This window comes from Emydura macquarii, unplaced genomic scaffold, assembly GCF_026122565.2.
Source record: "Emydura macquarii macquarii isolate MOO-44397 ecotype Brisbane River unplaced genomic scaffold, CSIRO-AGI_Emac_v2 contig_2406, whole genome shotgun sequence".
In the NCBI taxonomy this organism is placed as follows: domain Eukaryota; kingdom Metazoa; phylum Chordata; order Testudines; family Chelidae; genus Emydura; species Emydura macquarii.
The window spans coordinates 2,004,383-2,016,715 of NW_027132543.1; the positions used below are offsets into that span (position 1 = coordinate 2,004,383).

Sequence of the window (12,333 nt, forward strand, 5' to 3'; positions counted from 1 at the left end):
CCTCTACTTATGGGAGATTTTAAATTAATCTTTATGAACCTTAAGTGTATTTCTGTGTTTAAGGCTAAAGCATCAAGATGTGCATGTATGAGATGATAGTTGCATATGGGGGATGTGATATTCACTGATAAAAGTATTTTGTTTAATTTAAAAATATTAAAATGATCACAGTTTTTAAAATTAAGGGGAAGGGAGAAAATAAGTGACACTGAATTTTCCCCCTATCCTTACACAAACAATTCATTAATAATAAACAAAATAAAATCTGTCTCTGGCTGGATGCTTCTGGGTTTTGTGCTGAGCTGTGAGATGAACTGTCATGACTTCAAAGGATCTTCTCTCTCACACTGAGTAGTAGCTGCAAGGGAAAAGACAAAAGGAAAAAGAGAACATTTAAAAGAAAGAAAGAGGTCCAACCACTGTTAGCAAGTTATGTGTTTCATTTTTTTCACTTGAAAAAATTAAGTGCATACGTTAAAGCTTTCCATAAACAACGTTAACTAGTGTGAACAGCACTTCATCAGCAGTTCACTCCAGGGCTCACTGACCTTGACAGTGTTATATGGGTCATATTTTCACATGGATGAATTGTTCTTGTACATTATATCCTATTTATGAAGCACAGGCACACTTTCCTTTAACAAGAATCAAACATCTTTTCTATTCATTTTTTTCTTCAATGACCATATCTATAAATAAGGCTGTGAGTCTGTCATGGAAGTAACGGATTCTGTGACTTCTAGAGACCTCCATGAATTATATTCTTCAGCTTCTGTCCTGGGGCATCAGGGGCAGCTGTCAGCTTCAGAGGGGCTACAGGGAGCTGGGAGCTCTCAGACACCTCAGGTGGTGAGGGTCCAGGAACTCTCAGTGGGGTGGCAGCTGCCACATGGGATTTTCAGCACTGAGCCGCTGCTGGCAGGGGCCCCCCAGCTCCAAGCAGCTGTAGTTGGTAGGGACTTGGTGGCTCTGAGCCACTTCCACGGAGGGGGCCCCACTAGGGTGGGTGGCAGGGACCCCCACCTTCAAGTGGCAGCAGGAACCCCACAATGCTCATCTGTGTGGGGGAGGCACACCACAGCTGTCTGCTATGGCAGGCAGCTGGGGAACCCCAGGATCTGAATCATGGCAGGTGGCCAGAATCCCAGCAGCAGAGACCCAGTGGCAGCAGAGACCCTGCAGCCCCACCCCGCAGCCATCAGCTGCCGTGAATGGTGGGGGGAACCCAGAGCTCTGAGCCACCGCAGGGGGACCCTGCAGCCCAGACCCAACAGGGGTGGTGAGGGACTCTCCAGCATCCAGCTGCAGATCCTGGAGCCCTGAGCCATCAAGGGGAACTCGGTGCTCCAGTGATGAGGTGAACGGGCTGGTGGGGAGTGCCGGACCTCCTGCTCCTGCAGGAGGCCTAGGACTCTTAACCCCCCTCAGACTTCATTAATGCCCCTAACCCCCGGCCCACTGTTTTTAATAAAAGACACAGACAGGTCTGTGAATTTTTGTGTATTGTCTATGACCTGTCCATGACATTTTCTAAAAATCACCGTGAAAAAATCTTAGCCTTATCTATCATGCATGTTTGAAAAGAAATTCCTTTCTCTAAGCTCTGATACAGCAGAGCACATAAGTATATGTAACTTTCACTTAAATCATGCATTCTCCATAATTTCCAAAATATCAGGCCACTTATTCATCTCACAAAGGCCTGATCCGAATTCCACTGAGATCAACGACATGACTCACCTTGACTTCAATGAGCTTTCAACCAGAGTCACACTGTGTCTCCTCTACAAAAATCTGCACTAAAACAAATGTGAAGGACCATCACTCTCATCAGACAGCAGTGTTGTTAGTGATTTAAAGATGAAATAAGCAGAAATAATTACATGGTGACCATCACAACAGTGAAGCAAAGGTGTTTGTTTTGTATTTCTGTGCTTTGTAGGGTTGCCAATATGGGTTGAACATATTCCTGGAGGTTTCATCATAAAACTCTCTGGAGGATGGGGTGGATTGCACCCTCAGCAAGTTTGCAGATGACACTAACTGTGGGGAGTGGTAGATACATTGGAGGGCAGGGATAGGATACAGAGTAACCTAGAGAAATTAGAGGACTGGGCTAAAAAGAAATCTGATGAGGTTCAACCAGGACAAGCTCAGAGTCCTGCACTTAGGATGGAAGAATCCCATGCACTGCTACAGACTGGGGGACTGACTCGTTAGACAGCAGTTCTGCAGAAAAGGACCTGGGGATTACAGTGGGCAAGAAATTGGACATGAGTCAACAGCGTGCCCTTATTGCCAAGAAGGCTAACAGCATATTGGGCTGCATTAGCAGGATCATTGCCAGCAGATCGAGGGAAGTCATTCCCCTCTATTTGGCATTGGTGAGGCCTCATTTGGAGTATTGTGTCTAGTTTTGGGCTTCCCACTACAGAAAGGATGTGGACAAATTGGAAAGAGTCAGCAGAGGGCAACAAAAATGATTAGGGGGCTGAAGCACATGACTTATAAGGAGAGACTGAGGGAATTAGGCTTGTTTAGTCGCAGAAGAGAAGAATGAGGGAGGATTTGATAGCAGCCTTTAACTACCTGAAAGGGGGTTCCAGGCAGGATGGAACTTGGCTTTTCTCAGTGGTAGTGGATGGCAGAACTAGGAGCAATGGTCTCAAGTTGATGTTGGGGAAGTCTAGGTTGGATATTAGGAAAAACGTTTTCACTAGGAGAGTGGTGAAGCACTGGATTGGGTTACCTAGAAAGGTGGTGGAATCTCCATCCTTAGAGGTTTTTAAGGTGCGGCTTGACAAAGCCCTGGCTGGGATGATTTAGTTGGGGTAGGTCCTGCTTTGGGCAGTGGATTGGACTAGATGACCTCCTGAGATCCCTTCCAACACTAATCTTCTATGTTGCTATGATTTTGTGACTAAACTGAAAAAGTTGAGTGAAATCTTGGTGTCAGTGAATTCAATCAGAGTTTTCCCTTTGATTTCACGAGGGTCAAAAATTTTACCCCTTACTTCTATGTCCCACTTTCAAACTGTCATCTTGATGCTATTTAATACCAATGAAAACAGTATTTATTTTTATGCTGCAGCTTAAGTTCTCTAAGAATAGTTTTGCTAGCTATATCTTGCAATTTTGCTATTTGTTTCTAGGGCCCATCACTAAGGTAACTGAACATCACACTTTGAAAGGGTTAAAAACTTGCTTATGTAAATTAACTTTGAATTGAACTTGTCATGAATAGTTACATTTAAGAACACTTTTTATTTATAAAATGTATAAATAAATTAATGTGTGGCCATTTTCAAAAGTTGCTTTTGGGTACTTCCTAAATTCAAAAAGACTGTCACATATTACATAGTTATAAACAAACAACTGGTTTAATACATAATGACAGTAATCTCCTTTTTAAAACCCAGTTTCCATGAATAATGGTTTGTGTTTTTCACTGAAATATACTACATTTTTCAGTTCATTCTGTGGATTAGACTAATAGATGTTTCAGCAAAAGCCATTGTGAATAAACCTGTACCCACTGAAGTCACTGAAAAAGATTCTGTCAATTTCAAAAGGAACAGGATCAAAGCCAGCATGGTCTATTACACTAGTTCTCTAACTGTGGGCCAATTTGAAGTGGTTCAAAAAGCTGTTTCTGCCACAGAAGTGATTCCTCTATCAGAGTTCATGCAGTGGCCATTGATATTATACAAGTTGTCAGGAATTTTGCCTTGTTAATTGGCTATATTTAACTAGATAGAAAATGAATTACGTCTCTCTTCTTTTATTCTGTTTTTCTTCTATGCATCCTCTTGCCTATTCTTCTATCTTGAATTACTGTAACACACAGTGCTGGATACTCCAAAAGATAATTTAGAAGCTTTAGGAGATGTAAATTCTGGTGGCTTGTCTACCTAGAGAAGCTAATTATAGGGAATAGAATATGCCACTGTTCCAAAGACTACACTGGCTTCTTATTTGCACCTACGGTCACTTCAAGGTACTGATAATGATCTTTTTAGTGTTAAGTCCCTTGGGGTCTAATTTTTTTGGAAACTGCTTCCACCAGTGCAATTTGAGATCAGGTATTGAACTCAAGATAATGATCCTTCGATATGGATGTATGGGGTTGGGACTGGCAGTGCACTTTCAAAGAATGAGCCTTAACTCTAGAATAATCTTCCTCTTTTGGGCCAGTGGAGCATTAGGCTGTTGTCCTTCATGGCATAATGCTTTGCCTGAGATGACTCGGGCTGGGAGTTTGATGTTAGGTACTGACTGGGGATAGAATTTATCAATTTAGTTAGTATTTGTTAACATAAGATGAATTAGTGTGTCTGAGGCAAATGAAATTGTGCATTTCTACACATCAGAAATTAAATAAATAAGGGTTCTTGACTATCCTGTTATTCCTGATACTGTATGTTTGAAGAAGTTCCACAAGTATTATTACCAATAAAATATATGAAATACCCTTCATTTACTAATGATATGTGGAGACAAAACACCAGACAATCTTTTCTGGGGTTAAGAGTACATAGGATAATCAAAGCACTCACAAAAACTGTGAAGCTTTTACAGCAAGCACACATGGGAACAACTATTTCAGAGACATTCCTATACTCATTTGATTAATTGCCAATGTTTAATGGTCTTGGACAACCACAAACATAATGAAAGTTACTGTACTATGGACAGCTGCATTATTAGATATTCTCTTTCTCCACCATATACCGTACTCTTCATTATCATCAAGGTTGAACTATTATAAAAACTCTCTATGACAAACTTTCACTCTCAGCAGAAGGATGGCAAGATAATTCAAATGCTCTTCTGTGACAGTTGTAGTGTCTGCAAATGACTTATACATCTCTTAGTACATGTAAAGGGCTTGATCCAATGCCCATGAAAGGTTCAGTTGAAAGATTCTTATTGATTTCAAGGCTTTTGACCAAAAGAGCATGGGTGAAATCCTGGCCCCATTTAGGTCAATGGTAAAATCCATTCACTTCAACAAGACCAGTATTTCACCCAATATGTACAAAGCACCTCAGTGCAAAAACCTCAAGCTTCGTCCATTTAAAAAAATAATAATTTGAAATAAACAGTCATCTGCTGGCTACCAATTATTACATAATTCAGATGTGGCACTTTTGAATTAGCAGAGTTTTGTGGGATCCAGAGTGTAATAGAGATATGTAACAAATGCTTTTTTTCCTGTATGTTTCTTTCTTTCTTTATTCCTGTTTGGTAGAAACAATGTAATATTCAGGTTTCCTTTATTTCAAACGAAAAGGGGGGAAAAAAACCCAGACACTGTTCTCCAACATCAATTCTGTGAAGCTATTTTTATATTCATGCAGGACATATTTCTACCATTTAAAATTATTTTCCCCCTCCCAAAAATATACGTTTGACTGTAAAATGCATTTTAACATCTCTAAGCTGAAAGCTGTTGGAACACCTGTGATGCATTAATTTGTGTTAACAACAGTCCTTGGCATTCAGTCTCAAGCACTGATTGATTAGATAAGGCTGGAATAAAACTAAATGTAGTGTGGTTTGCTGCATCGCATACAAATTACTTTTTAAAAAAGGCAATGCGTTGATGATGGTCTTGGGCATGTTTCTTCCAAAAATCTTGTTGATGTCACTGCTTGTCAGCTGGCATTCCAATACATTTCAATAATACACAGTAACTCCTTTTTATGTGCAAGTCATCTTGCATGCAAGAAGCACCGCAGCAGAAGGTGCTGCCTTAAATGTAAAGCACAAATGGATTTACAACATTTTAGTGTATGCATGAATATATTTTGAAGATGGGTGCTAGAGTGAAAGAAGTGCTCATCTCAGTTTCATTCAACCTACTATCTTCTAACGTTGAAGAGAGAGATTTTCAAAGGTACAAATAGGAATGAGTCCCAACTCACCGGGAGCTTCCGTGGGGAGTTGGGAGTCTAATTGTTTTTGTGCCTTTGAAAATCTCCCCTTTAATGTGAATTTTTCCTATACATGTAGGTTGACTATTAATAGATAAATAAATTCAGAGATCAAGGGCTCAGCACGTGTGTGTGTGTTTAAACCTCCCAAGGGATGTGGAAGTTGCTGCATTCCAGAAGGGAGCACTTCAGGATTGAGGGAAGGTGGCATTTGCATCCTGAACACTCACACCACCCACCACCCTCAAAATGTTTCTGTCCAGATAACCAACTTCAAAACATGAATCTACATGAAAAGTGATTCTAAATTATGGATTCCTGGAAGTTTCCTGTTAGTTGTGTCTCGATGATTTCTAGATAAAATGTGCTCAATTCATAAAAAGGTAATTTTTCCCTACCTTCCAGCTCTGCAAACTCAATCTGGGACCTGAAAATCAAGCTGGAATCTTTGCTTTTTATCAGTATCAATGGTAATCAGGATAATGCAGGTCAAACTATTGACACTTGCTGAAGGTGATGTCACATACCCCTTTTATGAATCTTGGAATACTTTCCTCCATTGTGCTCCATACATCATTCTGATGCTGTGATAACCTGAAGAAGAATCAAACTTTTTTTTGCATGTTACTTGGAAATTACAAAATATTACATGTAAATAATAAGTAGAGAGGGGAACCCTTTTTCTCTGAGGAGTAACACTAATCAGAGATGAAAGAAAAGAGGAAGTCTCGTGTGTCAGTTCACTGGTACAATGAGACTGGTCCACAACCACAACGGTTACTGAATATAGAACAATTTCAGCTACTAACCTGCTGCTCCTTTACTCCTCTGAAACAAGCTGAGTGAGAGAAGGAGAGGTGAGCAAGACAAACTGAGTAGAAGATAAAGAAAAATGGACAAAGATTTTCCCACAGAAGAGCTAGAAGTCAAGTTTTTAGAGAGCTCCCCACAGCTCCTCTTTAAATTAGTTTATGCCACAGCCAGATTATTCAGATTAGCTACAGTTTATAGTCAGCACCTCCTCCCAGAGAAAAGACTGATAGAATAAACCTTAATATCTCAGCTAATGTCCTTTTTCAATAATGATTTTCCCTGATCTCTGTGGGTGTTTGAAACTGACCAGGACTTTCTTTTTCTCCCGTTCCTGAGATGCCAAGATAATCCACATTTACACTATCAACAGCAAATGTAGTCTGAATTCCCCTAATAAACTCCTCCATCTGCAAAATAGTGCACAGTGGGTGTGGCCATATTCCTCCTCAGGCATTGATTCTGCTGGCAGCGCTAGAGGCTTTCTTTGAGTTCAAGGATGATGGGTTGCTGTCCCCTCCCTTGTGCTGGTGTTATATTGTGAGGGACGAAAAGTGGCTCATTGAAACATTTCTTTCTCCCCAGTGTACCTAATCTTCAATAATTTAGGAATTCTCTACACAGGGACACTCAGAAAAATTAATCTAGATTAACTAAAGGTGTGAATTTAAAGTGGATTAGATAAACTGCATTAACCCTCTCATTCAGAATTAAAGCAGTCTTAATTCAGTTTAGCTAATCCGCTTTAAATTCACATCTTTAAATTCACATTTTTGGATTAATTTTCCTTAGTGCTTGTCTATATTGCACTGCACTGCGGACTATGGGGCTATGAACTGCACAGCACATCAAAGTATTGGGATCTAACTGCCCCATGTGGACACTCCTGGCCCAAAGTAAAAGGTACCTAGCTGCATTAACATAGTCCTCTTTCAAATATTAGTATGTTAATGCAAACTAGGTACCTATTAGTTTCAACCAGCAGTGTCCACACAAGCAGTTAGATCACAATACTTTGGTGCGCTCTGCAGTTCATACCCCCATAGTCTGCACTGAAGCATAGTGTAAACATAACCTGAGTGTCCCCATGTAGACAAGCCCTTAGTTCATTATATATTTAAGTATCTGTCCTATTATCTGGGAAATACAATTAAAACAATAACAGTTAATGATAATTTTAATTAGATTGCTAATTTTGTTGGCTAACCAACCATATTATTTTAGGTTTAATTAAGTCTTTCCCTGGTAAATATGTAAATAGGCAATATGTTTGAGAGTAAACTTACATGAATGTTGACATACTTTGTATGCCTCAGCACATTTTCATGAATCATTCTTTAGATTCAGGGTTTGTACATACCAACGTGGGAAGAAAAAGTCGTGCAACCTTTAGCACAATTTTAGCACTAGAATACAAATGCCCTTTTGTAGGTGTAACTGTTGTTTTGTTTTAAAAGGAATCCTTCTGTTTCAGTATGCAAATGTATGCATAATTAAAAATAACTTTAAGTTGGAGAAAAGTCAGAGCAGTCTGAGAACGTTGATGGCATTGACTACTAGCATTAATTGATTTTAGTGAGTTTTATTTCTGAGTGACGTCTCAATTTTTAATTTTCTGCTGTCATGTAGTCAAAGCATTACTGAATATCATATGCATTCTTTATGATATGTATCTAAGCAAAGTCAGAATATCTTCAATCAAGAACTACATAAACAAGGATTCAAATCTCTTTCATGTACCATGTGTGTATGAATGCATACACAAACCCTCTTCCCCACTTTCCCAGGATACTGTTCCTCCAATAAACTACAAGAGAAATAAAATCTGCAGAATTATATGATGCAGCTGAACACAGCCTGATCCCTTTCCAAACACTGAAAGACTAATTTAGTGTCTCAAAGTGCAAATTAAATGAAAGCTGTTCACATAAATTCTTGATAAATGCAGTAGATGTTGTCTTGTTTAATAGTAAACACTAACAAAATAATTATTTCATTATTTCTGACAGATGTATGTTGAGAAAGAAAGAAAGAAAGTTCAATAACAGTGATATGTGTTGTGTTTCATTATTAATAACTGAATTGCATTGAAAGATCAGACTAAAAGCAAGAAATGTATTCCTACATAAAATGAATTTATGTAATAAGGTACAGAGAATTTGAAAGATTATTGTTGTGTTATCCAAGCATTTTAGCAATGAAGTAGTTCTGATTCTTAATGCAGTGTGCTATTTTTGAATTTTAAGTATTCAAGTTTAGTGATAATTTTCAAATATACATAATTACCTGCTCTTGTCATATGCTCTCTGTCTTCTGTTTTAAGAATTGAAATAACTGATTTAATGTATCCAAATAGAAATATAAAATAAAAAAAATTCTTTGTTTAAAGGCCTATGCTAATGCATTTCCACCAATAGGAACAAAAATACTCTTAACATTATGTTTCCCCATGTGCCTGCACCCATAACCTCTGCTGCACACTTGGCCTTCACACTGACCTCAAAGAAATGAAAAAATCCAATCAGTAAATGGCCTAATCCTGCACTTCCTAATCAGGTACAATCCCCATCAAAAGACTCAGCGTTTTCAGTGAAAAGGGTTGTTAGAATAGAATGGTAGCCCTGACAAAACACATATTAGGAGGAATCATCTTTCTGCATAAACATTGCCCAACTGGCAGTGGACATGGCTGATTAAAAGTGGGAGAAGCCAATGAGGCAAGTGATCTATGGGATAATATCCCTTGTGAAATCTAATTATTTTCCTTTGAAATAGCCCTCAAGAATACATGGTTTCACACAATGGTTTCACACAATACAAGGGATTCTACAGCTGTAGCCAGGATCACAGTATGACTCCTGAATGAGCCAGGCTGTCATAAGGATGGATTTTTTTCTATGGTTCTCATAATATTAGTGTTCTTAGAGGTACTTGCCCAAGCTTGTGTTCATAGGGGCCCTCATGGTCCCAAAGTCCCCCCTCTGGAAAAAGTGATGCACCAAAAATTCTTCATGATGAGCGTAGTGGAGTTCTCCTGTAAGTTTGCCTCTTCTGTGAGATTTTCAGTGGGAGAGGATAAGAGGGTCCATTAGCAGGAAAGTCCTGGTATATACAGCCCATTTCACAATCTGTTAAAAAATTACAGCATATTTCCACAGAAATAATTCCTTCTCTCTCAGCTACAGCTACAGAAAAGGAAGAACAAAAGAATTATTAACTAGCTCTGCATAAAATAAACCAAATTTTCTGGAGGATATGTTACCGTACAAGAGAGAGATTTACAAGAACAGTGAGCATAGTACAAGGGAAACTCAGTGTATTTGAATGGATAAATAAAGAACACTAGTTTGGATATAGAGCAGGAGGCTTGTGAAAGATTATGGTTTAAGGAGGAGAAAGACAGTGACTTAAGAGTCAATAACACAAACACTGGAAAAGAAAGAAATACAAAAAAGACAGTAGCCAGGTTCCGAATGATTTTTGATAGATTTAGTTTTGGGGCAGAAAGTGTCTCATGCAGTGCAGTACTGAAAATTACTGATTAATACATTGTGAGACGCCCATCCCTCCATCCCTCTCCCCGCACCCAAAAAAGGGGATTACAGATAGATAGAAGCAGAGTACAAAATATAGGACTAAGAATTAGCCATGACTAAAGAATGAATGTAACTTGCATTATTGTCTGTTCAGTATAAAGGTTGAGGACAGATCCTGTGCTAGAGGATCCCAAAGGAGCATTGCCCTCACTATGTAACTAGTTTAGAGTCAGCCCTAGCAGAGGGGTCTGCCCAGAGGGAAAGAGGTGTAGCTGGAGCACTGTTGCATGGTGGCTTCCGGAGCAGCCCATTGGGGGTTGCAATGGCTGAAGCAAGTTAAAGGATCTCTGAGGCTGTAGTAACTTACATCAGGTGCTGAACAGCCCTTAAAAGGCCAAAGAATCAACTAGGTTAATTGGCACTCCGTACTCAGTGTTACCCCATCATGTTGGAATTCCCCCAGCTTTGCCAGGAATGGAGCTGCTTGAATAATATGAAAAGTATTTTTCAATTATTTTCATGAATAAAGAGAGCAAGTTTGCTCCCATTATTTGAAGAGTCCTTAGTTCTTGTCCATTAGCATTTGGATGAACACTTACTTATTCATGGTAATGTTCATTAAACTGGAAAGTTTCCTAAATGATTATTCGTCTGACAATTTGTACCAAAGTACATATTACTAATGGATTATCCATCACTTGTGACTTATCATTTGTTACTTCCCTCTTTTAAAAAGTTTCAGTTAGCCAGTCAGGGAGCAGAATAAAGCTGCATGTTTTAGGTGACTAATCACATACCACAGAGACAAAGAATTAAAATGAAAAGTTCAAGAACAAACTCATGGAGTATCGGTTATTTACACATGCTAAATAGCGAATATTTATGAAAAACAAATACTTTAGGAGAAATCAATATCAGTGTTCAAACAATTCAGAAACAGAAAAACAGGCTAAATTCCCAACAAATCTTATTCAGAGCAAATAATTCAACTAAAAAAGCACTAGTTTGTGCCTGTGCAAAATTCATGCAAATGCAAAAGCTATACTTGCATGCATAACTTGGGTGACTGTTGGTCCAGCTACCCGATTTGCACATTAATATGACTGTATACTCACATGCAAATGAAAGTTCAATGTATTTACAAAATGAAGTCCCTTGGGAATCAAATGAAATTCAGATTTAAGGGTGACCTGTAGGATACATCTACATTTGAGCTGAGAGGTGTGACTCCCAGCTCGCATAGACATACCCACCCTCGCAGTGTGACCAGTGTAGCACGGGCAGCAGCTTGTGCTAGCCATCAAAGTACCTACTCATGGGGTCTGGACAGGTATGTACTCAGAGAGCTGACACCCATGTTACTCCAGCCACACTGCTATTTTTAGGAAGTAACTCAAGCAGAACAGGCATAGGTCCATCTACATAAGCTGGGAATCAGCCTTCCCAGCTCAAATGTAGATGTAAATGCCAAATTCACTGGTACATTCCTGATAGTCTTCACCACCGTAGGAATACTAAACAGCTGTAAAATCAGTTTAACTTGTTGGTAGGAGAATTTGGTAGTTTCTTCCCACTACCACTGGAGTAGGTGGGCAGGAAGTTCATAGAGCCTAGGCTTGCCCTTCGCAACTCACAGGCCAGAAAAGTTGTGTTTACAGGTGCTTTGTCATACCGGAGCAGCACAAAGCAGCGGAAGCATTTTGATAAAATTGTCCATATAGTATAAATACAATGACAGAAAAACAATAATAATGCCATCTGGATGGAATGCCAATTCTAAACTTCTGGAGCTATTTTCAGTTTGTCAGAGACTTGTCTTTTTACATGTATTATTTCAATTCCATTGCATTCCTTACCCTTCCTGTCTTATTTTAGAACACTGATAATCCTGTTAAGGGTTTTTTTTTACACTCAGAGGAACATAGGAATTTATGCTGGTTCAGACCCTAGCTCTATTTAGTTGAGTATCCTGTTTCCTGCACTAGCTAGCATCAGATGCTTCACTGAAAGGTGTAAGAACCCCACAGTAGATAGATATGGGATAATCTGCT

At 39.1% G+C, this 12,333-nt stretch overlaps 1 long non-coding RNA gene across 2 annotated transcripts; it reads right to left on the bottom strand.

The window, feature by feature from the left end:
* Window positions 1-115: 115 nt before the first annotated feature.
* On the bottom strand, window positions 116-9,917 carry LOC137161914 (uncharacterized). Of its 2 annotated transcripts, none has more exons than XR_010922215.1 (2): window positions 9,682-9,917; window positions 116-358 (listed from the first exon to the last, which is right to left on the bottom strand). It is a non-coding gene; the product is annotated as an uncharacterized lncRNA (long non-coding RNA). The 2 variants fall into 2 exon arrangements; XR_010922216.1 differs by lacking the exon at window positions 9,682-9,917 and adding an exon at window positions 1,741-1,800.
* Between the last annotated feature and the right edge of the window lie 2,416 nt (window positions 9,918-12,333).